The sequence below is a fragment of the Triticum urartu genome, unplaced genomic scaffold (assembly GCF_003073215.2).
Source record: "Triticum urartu cultivar G1812 unplaced genomic scaffold, Tu2.1 TuUngrouped_contig_3159, whole genome shotgun sequence".
In the NCBI taxonomy this organism is placed as follows: Eukaryota; Viridiplantae; Streptophyta; class Magnoliopsida; order Poales; family Poaceae; genus Triticum; species Triticum urartu.
In genome coordinates, this window is record NW_024113678.1 from 5,042 (window position 1) to 16,226 (window position 11,185).

General features: G+C 50.7%; 1 pseudogene; it reads left to right on the plus strand.

Annotated features, from left to right (window-relative positions):
- The first annotated feature begins 3,283 nt into the window (after positions 1-3,283).
- Positions 3,284-6,725, plus strand: LOC125527181 (annotated as a pseudogene).
- Positions 6,726-11,185: the final 4,460 nt, after the last annotated feature.

Consider the following 11,185-nt stretch of genomic DNA (forward strand, 5'->3'; position numbering starts at 1 on the left):
CTGCAAAAACAAGTTATACGTCCTCTAATTGTTGTTTGCATGTTTTACGTGGCTGCTATGGGTTTCTAGCAAGAACGCATCTTACCTACGCAAAAGCCACAACGTGATATGCCAATTGCTATTTACCCTTCATAAGGACCCTGTTCATCGAATCCGATCCGACTAAAGTGGGAGAGACAGACACCCGCCAGCCACCTTATGCAACTAGTGCATGTTTGTCGGTGGAACCGGTCTCACGTAAGAGTACGTGTAAGGTTGGTCCGGGCCGCTTCATCCCACGATGTCGTCGAATCAAGATAAGACTAGTAACGGCAAGCATATTGAACAAAATCAACGCCCACAACTACTTTGTGTTCTACTCGTGCATAGAATCTACGCAATAGACCTAGCTCATGATGCCACTGTTGGGGAACGTAGCAGAAATTCAAAATTTTCCTACGTGTCACCAAGATCTATCTATGGAGAGACTAGCAACGAGGGGAAGGAGAGTGCATCTACATACCCTTGTAGATCGCTAAGCGGAAGCGTTCAAGTGAACGGAGTTGATGGAGTCGTACTCGTCGTGATTCAAATCACCGATGACCAAGTGCCGAACGCACGGCACCTCCGCGTTCAACACACGTGCAGCCCGGTGACGTCTCCCACGCCTTGATCCAGCAAGGAGAGAGGGAGAGGTTGAGGAAGACTCCATCCAGCAGCAGCACAACGGCGTGGTGGTGATGGAGGAGTGTGGCAATCCTGCAGGGCTTCGCCAAGCACCACAGAAGAGGAGGGAGAGAGAGATGCAGGGCTGCACCAACGAGAGATTGAATCACGTGTTGTGGGCAGCCCAATGCCTCAATATATATAGGAAAGGGGAGGGGCTGCGCCCCCTCTAGGGTTCCCACCCCTAGGGGGGGGGCAGCCCTAGATGGGGAACAAGGGTGGCGGCCAAGAGGGGATGGGAGAGGGAGGCACACCAATATGGGCCCTAAGGCCCATATCCCATTAGGGTTTGCCCCCTCTCTCTCTCTCTTAGGCGCATGGGCCTTAGTGGAGCTGGTGCCCTTGGCCTACACTCCCTACAGCCCATGTGGCCCCCCGGGGCTGGTGGCCCCACTTGGTGGACCCCCGGGACCCTCCCGGTGGTCCCGGTACATTACCGATAAACCCCGAAACTCTTCCGGTGACCAAAACAGGACTTCCCATATATAAATCTTTACCTCCGGACCATTTCGGAACTCCTCGTGACGTCCAGGATCTCATCCGGGACTCCGAACAACATTCGGTAACCACATACAAACTTCCTTTACAACCCTAGCGTCATCGAACCTTAAGTGTGTAGACCCTACGGGTTCGGGAGACATGCAGACATGACCGAGACGATCTCCGGTCAATAACCAACAGCGGGATCTGCATACCCATGTTGGCTCCCACATGTTCCACGATGATCTCATCGGATGAACCATGATGTCAAGGACTTTAATCAATCCCGTATTCAATTCCCTTTGTCTAGCGGTACGATACTTGCCCGAGATTCGATCGTCGGTATCCCGATACCTTGTTCAATCTCGTTACCGGCAAGTCTCTTTACTCGTTCCATAACACATCATCCCGTGATCAACTCCTTGATCACATTGTGCACATTATGATGATGTCCTACCGAGTGGGCCCAGAGAAACCTCTCCGTCACACGGAGTGACAAATCCCAGTCTCGATTTGTGCCAACCCAACAGACACTTTCGGAGATACCTGTAGTGTACCTTTATAGCCACCCAGTTACATTGTGACGTTTGGCACACCCAAAGCATTCCTACGGTATCCAGGAGTTGCACAATCTCATGGTCTAAGGAAATGATACTTGGCATTAGAAAAGCTATAGCATACGAACTACACGATCTAATGCTATGCTTAGGATTGGGTCTTGTCCATCACATCATTCTCCTAATGATGTGATCCCGTTATCAACGACATCCAATGTCCATGGTCAGGAAACCGTAACCATCTATTGATCAACGAGCTAGTCAACTAGAGGCTCACTAGGGACATGGTGTTGTCTATGTATCCACACATGTATCTGAGTTTCCTATCAATACAATTATAGCATGGATAATAAACGATTATCATGAACAAGGAAATATAATAATAATCAATTTATTATTGCCTCTAGGGCATATTTCCAACAATGACATGTGGGACCAATATGTAAGCTCTATCATCTTCCATGGAACTCCCCATCTATGGTCGGGTCCGCGTCTACAGGCCAACGCCATTCTTTCTCTCTGCGGAGGCTTTGAGCGAGGGAAGGAGCGGGCTAGCAGCATGACCATGTTCCGGACGCAAGTGGAGGTGGTGAGGGAGATGGGGACGGGGTGGCGGAAGGTGTTTTGAACGTCGGAGCGCCGGGATGGGCAGCGGGGGTAGCAACCCGTCGAGCCTGGCGCCCATGACCCCGCTGCAGCCGGCGTCGGCGTTCGTGTCTACCAGGAAGCGGATGGCGCTGCAGCAGGCCATCTCGGCGCCGTCCTCGCCCAGACCCAGCTCCAAATTCGCCCTCTTCCTTCGATTTGGCCGGAGGTGGAGAAGGAGGTCGCTGAGCGATGAGATGGCTACAGAGCGGGGGAGGAGGTCAGCCCCGTGCGCCGCCGGGGGCCGTGGAGGCGCGGGCCAGGGATGGCCACCACGCACGGGAAGCTCCTTCCATGGCTGGGGTGGTTGGACGCCATCCGTGCTCACCACGGACGAGGCATGGTCACCATCCACCTGCTCCTGTGCAGCCGGTGCTGCTCACAGCTACGACTGCTTGCGCCCGTCCGCGCTCTAGCGGCCGCTGCAGCCATGGCACTCCGGTGCTCTTCCTCTCCTATGACAATGCCATGGCAGCTCGTGCTCCAGGACGAATGCAACCTGCTTGAGGAAATGTCCCAAAGAAATCTGTCTTCAGGGAGAAGAGGTTGATGATGACATGTGGGTCGCATATGTCATAACGCGATCAATCTAACAGAGTTTGACTACTGTGCCACATCAGCGCTTACATGCGGGCCATCCTTGTCAGAAAGGCGTTTAGAAGAGGTGAATCAGACACTTTTGAGACATGGTAGTTTTTAGTCAAAGGTTAGTTGAAAAGTGGTAGTTTTCGGCACAAATTTGTAAAGTGGTACTAGTTTGTAGGCACGATTGGACGAATTGTGATAGTTTTTTGTTAAATACTCCACCTAGAAAGGAACATACAGGCGATTTCCGCCGCCGCGATGTAAGCCTAGCCGCCATCTGCCACTTCACTGTTCCTTGAGATCAGACCGCCATGAAGCTCAACCGGGTTCGCCGCTGCCGCTGTGATGTAAGCCCAGCCCCTGTTGCTTGCTTGTGTTCCTCCTTCTCCAATTCTTGTGCCCGAGTCATCATTGAATTTATCAACCTATATATCTATCCAGCTGTTGAAAGTCGACAGGCTAATCAAACTGCCCGACGATGTGCTGCTCAACATCCTGGAGAGGCTCGGCACGCTCGACGCCGTCAGGGCCTGCATCATCTCCAAGCAAACGCTCAACCTACCGGCCTTGCTCTCGCAGATCATCATCGACCTCAGCCCTTGATCTACACCGGAGAAACCACGACGTAGCCAACATGGCCGACTAGATCCTCCGCACGAGGTCTCCTCGGATCCCCATCCGCAACCTCAAGTTCAGGTTCATCATGAGAGGCGACGACCATCTCAAGATCGGCAGGGCCGTCGCCTTCGCCATGGCCACGCAGAAGGTCGACGCGGCCGAGTTCGATGTCCTGACCAAGGACATCTATTATAGGCGCACCGATGCCGATCTCCTCCACTCGGCGAATCTATTCAACAATTTCATCGTCGAGTGTCCGGACGCGTTTGCCGGTCTCACGCGGCTGCATCTGCAGAACCTGAGGTTCGGTGAGTCGGACATACCCAACATCCTAGCCACCTGCAAGCGGCTCGAGTCGTTGCGCAAACTTCCGGTGCTGCACGTAGAGCACGCCAGACTCGTTGAGCTTATCTTCGCCTATCCAAAATTCTCAACGGTGGAGCTCGGCTGCCTACCGAAGCTTCGACGGATGACCTTGCATAGATGGATATTTGATAACCTAGACAATCCCTTGATTTTGGGCCATGTCCCTCAGCTCTCCAAGCTAACTCTGGCGCATGCATTCATTATAAACAGGACCCTCAAGCTGAGCCAGCTGCTTGTCAATGTTCCCTCAATCAGTGACCTGCACCTCGATTTTCAAAGTGAAAAGGTACTCACCACAATTATCTTTGTCTCGTTTTGTTTTTATATATGTATGATGGTAAAAAATTGGAGTACCCTAGAAGCATTTGTTATCACAAAGTGGACAATCCACTGAAAGCATGAGTCCAAGTGTACGTGAGCCTATTTTCATTCATGGCATCGAAAGCCGGATATTAAGTTCACTTCTAATCTAACATATTTTTTGTGTGGCTAGGTTCATGATATATATGCATATGAAATATACGTTGTCTGATTGTTATATGCCAACGGTAGTAGCGTATGCATCACTTGAGATGTAATTTACAAGTGTTGTTTTATCTCTACCAGGTTTGGGTTCTACCAGAATGCCCTAAGGTGCTTGCACCTGTGCTCGGCAAACTACGGCGCGTGAATCTTAACAATCTTCCCGAGGAATGTGACATCACTTGGACAATGTTCCTTCTTGAAGCCACGCCATCCTTAGAGGAGCTTTGCATCACAGTATGGGATCATAAATGCCAATTGGAGTCGCAAAAAAGTTACTCCCAGAAAACCGATGTGAAGTGGGAGCCATCTACTGCTGATTTCAAGCACAATAATCTTTCGAGACTAACTATCTACGGCTTCCAACCCAACGACAACTTCATGGGATACGTCAGGCGCGTCACTGAAGCTGCGGAGAACATCAGGGAGGTATCTCTACACGACAGGAAGGTGTGCTAACACTGCGTTTACAAGTTCCCTCATCTCGGGGTTCGTCCTTGGAGTTGTCCACAGACCAGCGAGGAGGTGCATTCATTCAGACTGGAGATCGCAGAGATGATCAAGGGGAGGGCGATGGCCGTGGCTTCCACTCATAAGTTCGGCCATTATGTAAGTCTCGTGTTTTGTATTGCTATTTTTTCTTTTGATCTAGGTCATTATATTGATCTATAACCCACGAGGCCACGACTAATTTCCCTCCTGGAGAATTGCAGTTAAAGAAAGCATCTGACAATGATGACATACTAAGCAAGCTGCCCAATGATGACATCGTCGAGAGGGTGGGTACGCTTGATATTGTAAGAACCTGCATCCTTTCGGGGCAAATGCACAAACTGCCTTGGCTCGCTGATTCTCCACGATATTATTCCCCACTATTTCGTTCAAATCAATTGCATCATGGCCGATATGGACAAGGTCTTGAGCATGTGGTCTCCGCAGATTACCATTCGCACGCTGAAGCTCAGGTTTTCTTGAGTCCAACTTGTTGCCACTCCATTGGCAAATCAGCCGGCCTCGCCATGGTGACCCAGAAACTAGATGCAACCGAGTTTCAGATTTTGACGCCAAGGGATACCTATCATTGCACCGAGGCGTATCCCCTGCTCTTTGTTAAGAAGTTTGCTAATTTTGTTCGTCATTGTGCAAATGCTTTTGCTGGCCTCACAAGACCGCAACTGTATAATATGAGATTTGGTGAACTGGACATACAAAACATTCTAAGGACCTGCAAGCGCCTCGAGTCATTGTGTTTCTTTGAGTGTGACGCGGGGATCCCTTCAACATTGCATGTAAAACACACTTGAGTCCTTGAGCTTGTTATCTCCTATGGGGAATTCAAAACAAAGGAGCTTGACCGTCTACCAAAGCTCCAACGGATGACCTAGAATGTCCCCTCCGTAAGCGATTTGTATCAGGAATATTGGAGTGAAAAGGTACCCACTAATCCAATCATCTATATTCAATTCTCTTGGTATGATTGTTATATGCAACTGTACTAACTTATGCATCACTTGAGATGTAATTTATGAACAACTTTAATTCATTATTATTATTTTTTTATCTCTCCCAGATTTGGATTCAACGGGAATGCCCAAAATTGCTTACTCGTGTGCTACTGCTCACCAAACTACGGTTTGTGAATTTGGACAATCTTCCTGAAGAATGTGATATCGCTTGGACAATGTTCCTTCTTGATGCTGCACCATCTCTAGAAGAGCTTCACATCACGGTATGCGATCATAAGTGCCAAAGGAAGTCGCATCACGTATGCGAGGAGGTGGATTCGTTGAGGAAGAAGATCATAGAGGCGAAGGAGAAAGTGGACTCACTGAGGAAGAATGTCATACAGGTGATCAATTCAAGGTAAGGGGGAGGGTGATGGCGATGGCCGCCGCTCATAAGGTCAAGGTCCATATAAATCAATAATCATTCATGGCATCTCTGTGGTTTTGTTGTTCCTGGACTCCAGTGTAAGCTAGATTTCTTTGAGTGCGGAACATTTGCAATACAAATGATTAAAAAAAACATGCATGCGATTTTTCTGTTCATGATCCAAGTGTACCTTGCTCCATCATGAAACCTTTCAAAGTTAATTCCGCCGTCGTCGTACGTTCTTCTTCTCTCTGCCACTTTGCTTCACGCGTTCTTCGGATGGATGAAGAACTAACCTTCAGTGTGTTTGTATAAACTATATTGTATGTTTTCTGTAGCGGCAGCTTCCGCAGTGGAGAGAACCACAGCCGATGAAGTGCCTCCATTCGCTAGAAGCAGCGGCCCTTTTATAGTCCGTCTAGGGACACCAGTACGCGGCCGCGTCTCTTCCGTATGGACGCATCGGTCCACAAAGCGGCTGTAACATGCAGCGGACGTCACTTCCAATGAGCGCATGCATCCCCTCTTTTGCACTACTTTTTTTTGGTTATTTTTCAAGAATACGTACATGATAAAAAATGGTTATTTTTCAAGCATACGTACATGATAAAAAATAAGGGCGCGTGGGAATCGAACTCGCGACCTCCTCCCTTAAAGAAGCACGACGTTTCACTGTGATACTATCAACTTCATGCTCTATATAGGTTCAAATATTATGTATATCTCAGGTCAAAAAAATATATTATGTATATCTGCTTTCAAAGAATTTGAATTCAAAATTCAGTTTTAAATTTCGTCCGAAATATGTTCGGTATTTCTCGGTAATCATGGCAGCCGAGAATCTCGCCCCCCCCCCCTCGAGAAAATTCTTTCATTCGGAATCCAAAACCTTGGTCTTAGGTCCATGTACGTGTGAAGGATCTCTGCCTTTGCCGGCGAGAGGACTTCGTTTTTTTCTTCTGATCTTTCGAGTTTTGTTAGGGTTTATGTTTTATTTAAAGAGGTGAGGCGGCGGCGGCTCTCTAAAGATGGAATAAGTTTCTCCCCGCATAGTTTCCGTCCAGGTGGCGTTTTCTAGTATCATCGGAAGGCATGTGGAGGTTTCTTTTCGGTGGATCTCACGAGATTCGGTCGGTGTTTGTCTTCAGTGGATCCACGTGGATCATGTCTTTCTTTGTCTATGTTCGTGTGTCTAAGGTTGGATCCTTCCGATTTATGTTTCTCTTCATCGGTGACGGTTGCTGTGTTCTGGTGGGCTAGTCTTATGGGGCCTTAGCACGACGACTTCTTGACTGTCTACTACAACAAGATTTGTCCGGCTCCGATTAAGGAGGGACGAAGACGGCGGCGCGCCTTCGGCTCTCTCCAATGCTTATAGTCATCACTAGGTGGTATAGACCTAGATGTACTTTTTTACTTTTGATGTTCTTTGTACTACTACCTTGACAGTTGATGAATAAATCGAAAGTTATCTTCACAAAAAAAAGGTTGCATTAGAAAGAAAAAATAACATAGCAATAGAGGCTGTTTTTATATGTTTGCGTCGTGTGAAAGAATGCTAAAAAAACCAGGCTGTCTTCACCTAGGTGGAATATAGGATCAGGAAACCTCCTTGTTCAAGCCAGAGGAGGGTGCCATATTTCTTTTTAGAAAAGGAGGATGACCCCTGGCCTTTGTATCCGGGCGATGCATACGATCACTTTATTAATTATTCTCATAAGACTTTACAAAGTTATACAACAGTAAGACTAAAGCTGCCGTCTAAGCAACAAACCGTCGCTACATCTATCCAGTTGATGAAGGGGCGCAGATAGCCTGGGCCTAATACCAAACAGACATCGCAGCCAAGCCTAATATCTAAGACCTGAGACCCAAATCTAGCCACTTGCCTGGTCTGGGGCACACACTGGTCCGGCATGCTCTCAGAGGCCGCCGCCGCCAACTGCCATCGCCCCATCTTCAGAACTGTACTGATGCATCAATCTTGCTCGGTCCAGCTATCTTCGACGCCACCACGGCGCCCAACGACACCTCCTCCCTTCGCGCAAACAGCTGTACACGTCGCGGTCGCCACTGATACACCTCAGCGCCATGCTGCCATGTACCACCAGCCGACACAGCCTGAAGCCCTTGGAGGATCGTCGTGCGTAGCACCTGCCGACCAGGCATGACCAAGCGTAGCACCTGTCGATCAGGCATGACTTGACATCTCCACTGAACCTCCGTGCAAGACGAAGCCGCTCCACCTCCTTCCTCTGACTTCTAGCGCTGCTCCACAAAACGACGCTCCCAAGAGAGAAACGACACCGCAATGCCGCCATCGTCCGGTCTGGAACACCAGATCCTAGGGTTTCCCCCAGAGCAATACGAGCGGGTCGACGGAAGTCACATGACGATGCCTTCATCAAGGTAACGACGTGGAACGCCGCCATCGCCCGCCGTCGGCTCGGTTTTCACCGGCAACTACGTCTCCCCGACTCGCAGCTGGTGCCAGATGACAGATCCCGAGATCCGAACACCCAGCCTCAGGTGACCACCTCTAACGGAAGAGATGATCATCACCGCCGGCTGCACCGGTCAGAACAAATCTGAACGGAGGTGCCGCCGACGAGACCACCAGGCCCTCCAAGCCGCCGTCGCCGATCTGAAGACAGCATGCACGCCACCGCAACCAAGCCGGCCGCCGCCAACCGCCGCCGCTGCCGCCGCCCGAAGGGCCATCCGCAGCGCACGCAACCCTGGTCCGCCGCGCCAAGCCATAGCCGTCCGAGGACGGGCCGGTCTCCCGCCGCCTGCCGCCATCCGCCGCGCCGCAGATCCCGGATCGGTCGCGCCACCACACGCCTTGGGGTCCGTCCCACCCCGGAGACGCGCGAGAGAGAAGATCCCCCGCCACCGCCGTCGACCCCCGGGCTTAGCCCGGCGGCGTCTTCCCGGTGGCGGTGGAGGGAGGGGAGGAGGGAGTTTGCAGTGGCGGCAGCTAGGTTTCTGGCCGCCCGAATCGCCCTAGGGGGAGGGCGACACGGGGCGTGAGTTTTCTCGGCTTAGTTTGTTCTTCTAGAGAGGGAAACTTGTAGATCTGGACACGTAGGGTCCAAAGTCCAACCGGAAACAGTGAAGGGCACGGCACCAGCACCGGCTAGTCTTCGGGGAGGGGGTTGAGTTGGGGTTGAAGAAGGAATCTGGAGTCGGAGTGGTGGTTGGAGTTCTTGGGGCCTGGGGAGGACGACCGACTGGAATGAGGAGCACAAGAGGAGGATAAGCAAGCTAGGGGAAGGGGACGAAGGAAGGGATCAGCGCCACTTGCGTGTCTCGGCAATGTTTTGAAGGAGGCTGCCATATAAACATCTGCAATCTTGATCATCGCACCTAGGAGAGTATTTAACAAAAAACTACCACAATTCGTCCAATCATGCCTACAAACTACCACTTTATAAATTTGTGCCGAAAACTACCATTATTTGACTAATCTTTGACTAAAAACTACCATGTCTGGAAAGTGCCCGATTCGACCAGTTTAAACCTGCTTATGACAGGTTGGGCCCACTCATAAGCGCTAACATGGCAGAGTAGTCAACTCCGCTAGATTGACCATTATATTGACTGTTATGACTGTTGGGGAACGTAGCAGAAATTCAAAATTTTCCTACGTGTCACCAAGATCTATCTATGGAGAGACTAGCAACGAGGGGAAGGAGAGTGCATCTACATACCCTTGTAGATCGCTAAGCGGAAGCGTTCAAGTGAACGGAGTTGATGGAGCCGTACTCGTCGTGATTCAAATCACCGATGACCAAGTGCCGAACGCACGGCACCTCCGCGTTCAACACACGTGCAGCCCGGTGACGTCTCCCACGCCTTGATCCAGCAAGGAGAGAGGGAGAGGTTGAGGAAGACTCCATCCAGCAGCAGCACAACGGCGTGGTGGTGATGGAGGAGCGTGGCAATCCTGCAGGGCTTCGCCAAGCACCACAGAAGAGGAGGGAGAGAGAGATGCAGGGCTGCACCAACGAGAGATTGAATCGCGTGTTGTGGGCAGCCCAATGCCTCAATATATATAGGGAAGGGGAGGGGCTGCGCCCCTGTAGGGTTCCCACCCCTAGGGAGGGCGGCAGCCCTAGATGGGGAACAAGGGTGGCGGCCAAGAGGGGATGGGAGAGGGAGGCGCACCAATATGGGCCCTAAGGCCCATATCCCATTAGGGTTTGCCCCCTCTCTCTCTCTCTTAGGCGCATGGGCCTTAGTGGGGCTGGTGCCCTTGGCCCATGTAGGCCAAGGAACACTCCCTACAGCCCATGTGGCCCCCCGGGGCAGGTGGCCCCACTTGGTGGACCCCCGGGACCCTCCCGGTGGTCCCGGTACATTACCGATAAACCCCGAAACTCTTCCGGTGACCAAAACAGGACTTCCCATATATAAATCTTTACCTCCGGACCATTCCGGAACTCCTCGTGACGTCCAGGATCTCATCCGGGACTCCGAACAACATTCGGTAACCACATACAAACTTCCTTTACAACCCTAGCGTCATCGAACCTTAAGTGTGTAGACCCTACGGGTTCGGGAGACATGCAGACATGACCGAGACGATCTCCGGTCAATAACCAACAACGGGATCTGGATACCCATGTTGGCTCCCACATGTTCCACGATGACCTCATCGGATGAACCATGATGTCAAGGACTTTAATCAATCCCGTATTCAATTCCCTTTGTCTAGCGGTACGATACTTGCCCGAGATTCGATCGTCGGTATCCCGATACCTTGTTCAATCTCGTTACCGGCAAGTCTCTTTACTCGTTCCGTAACACATCATCCCGTGATCAACTCCTTG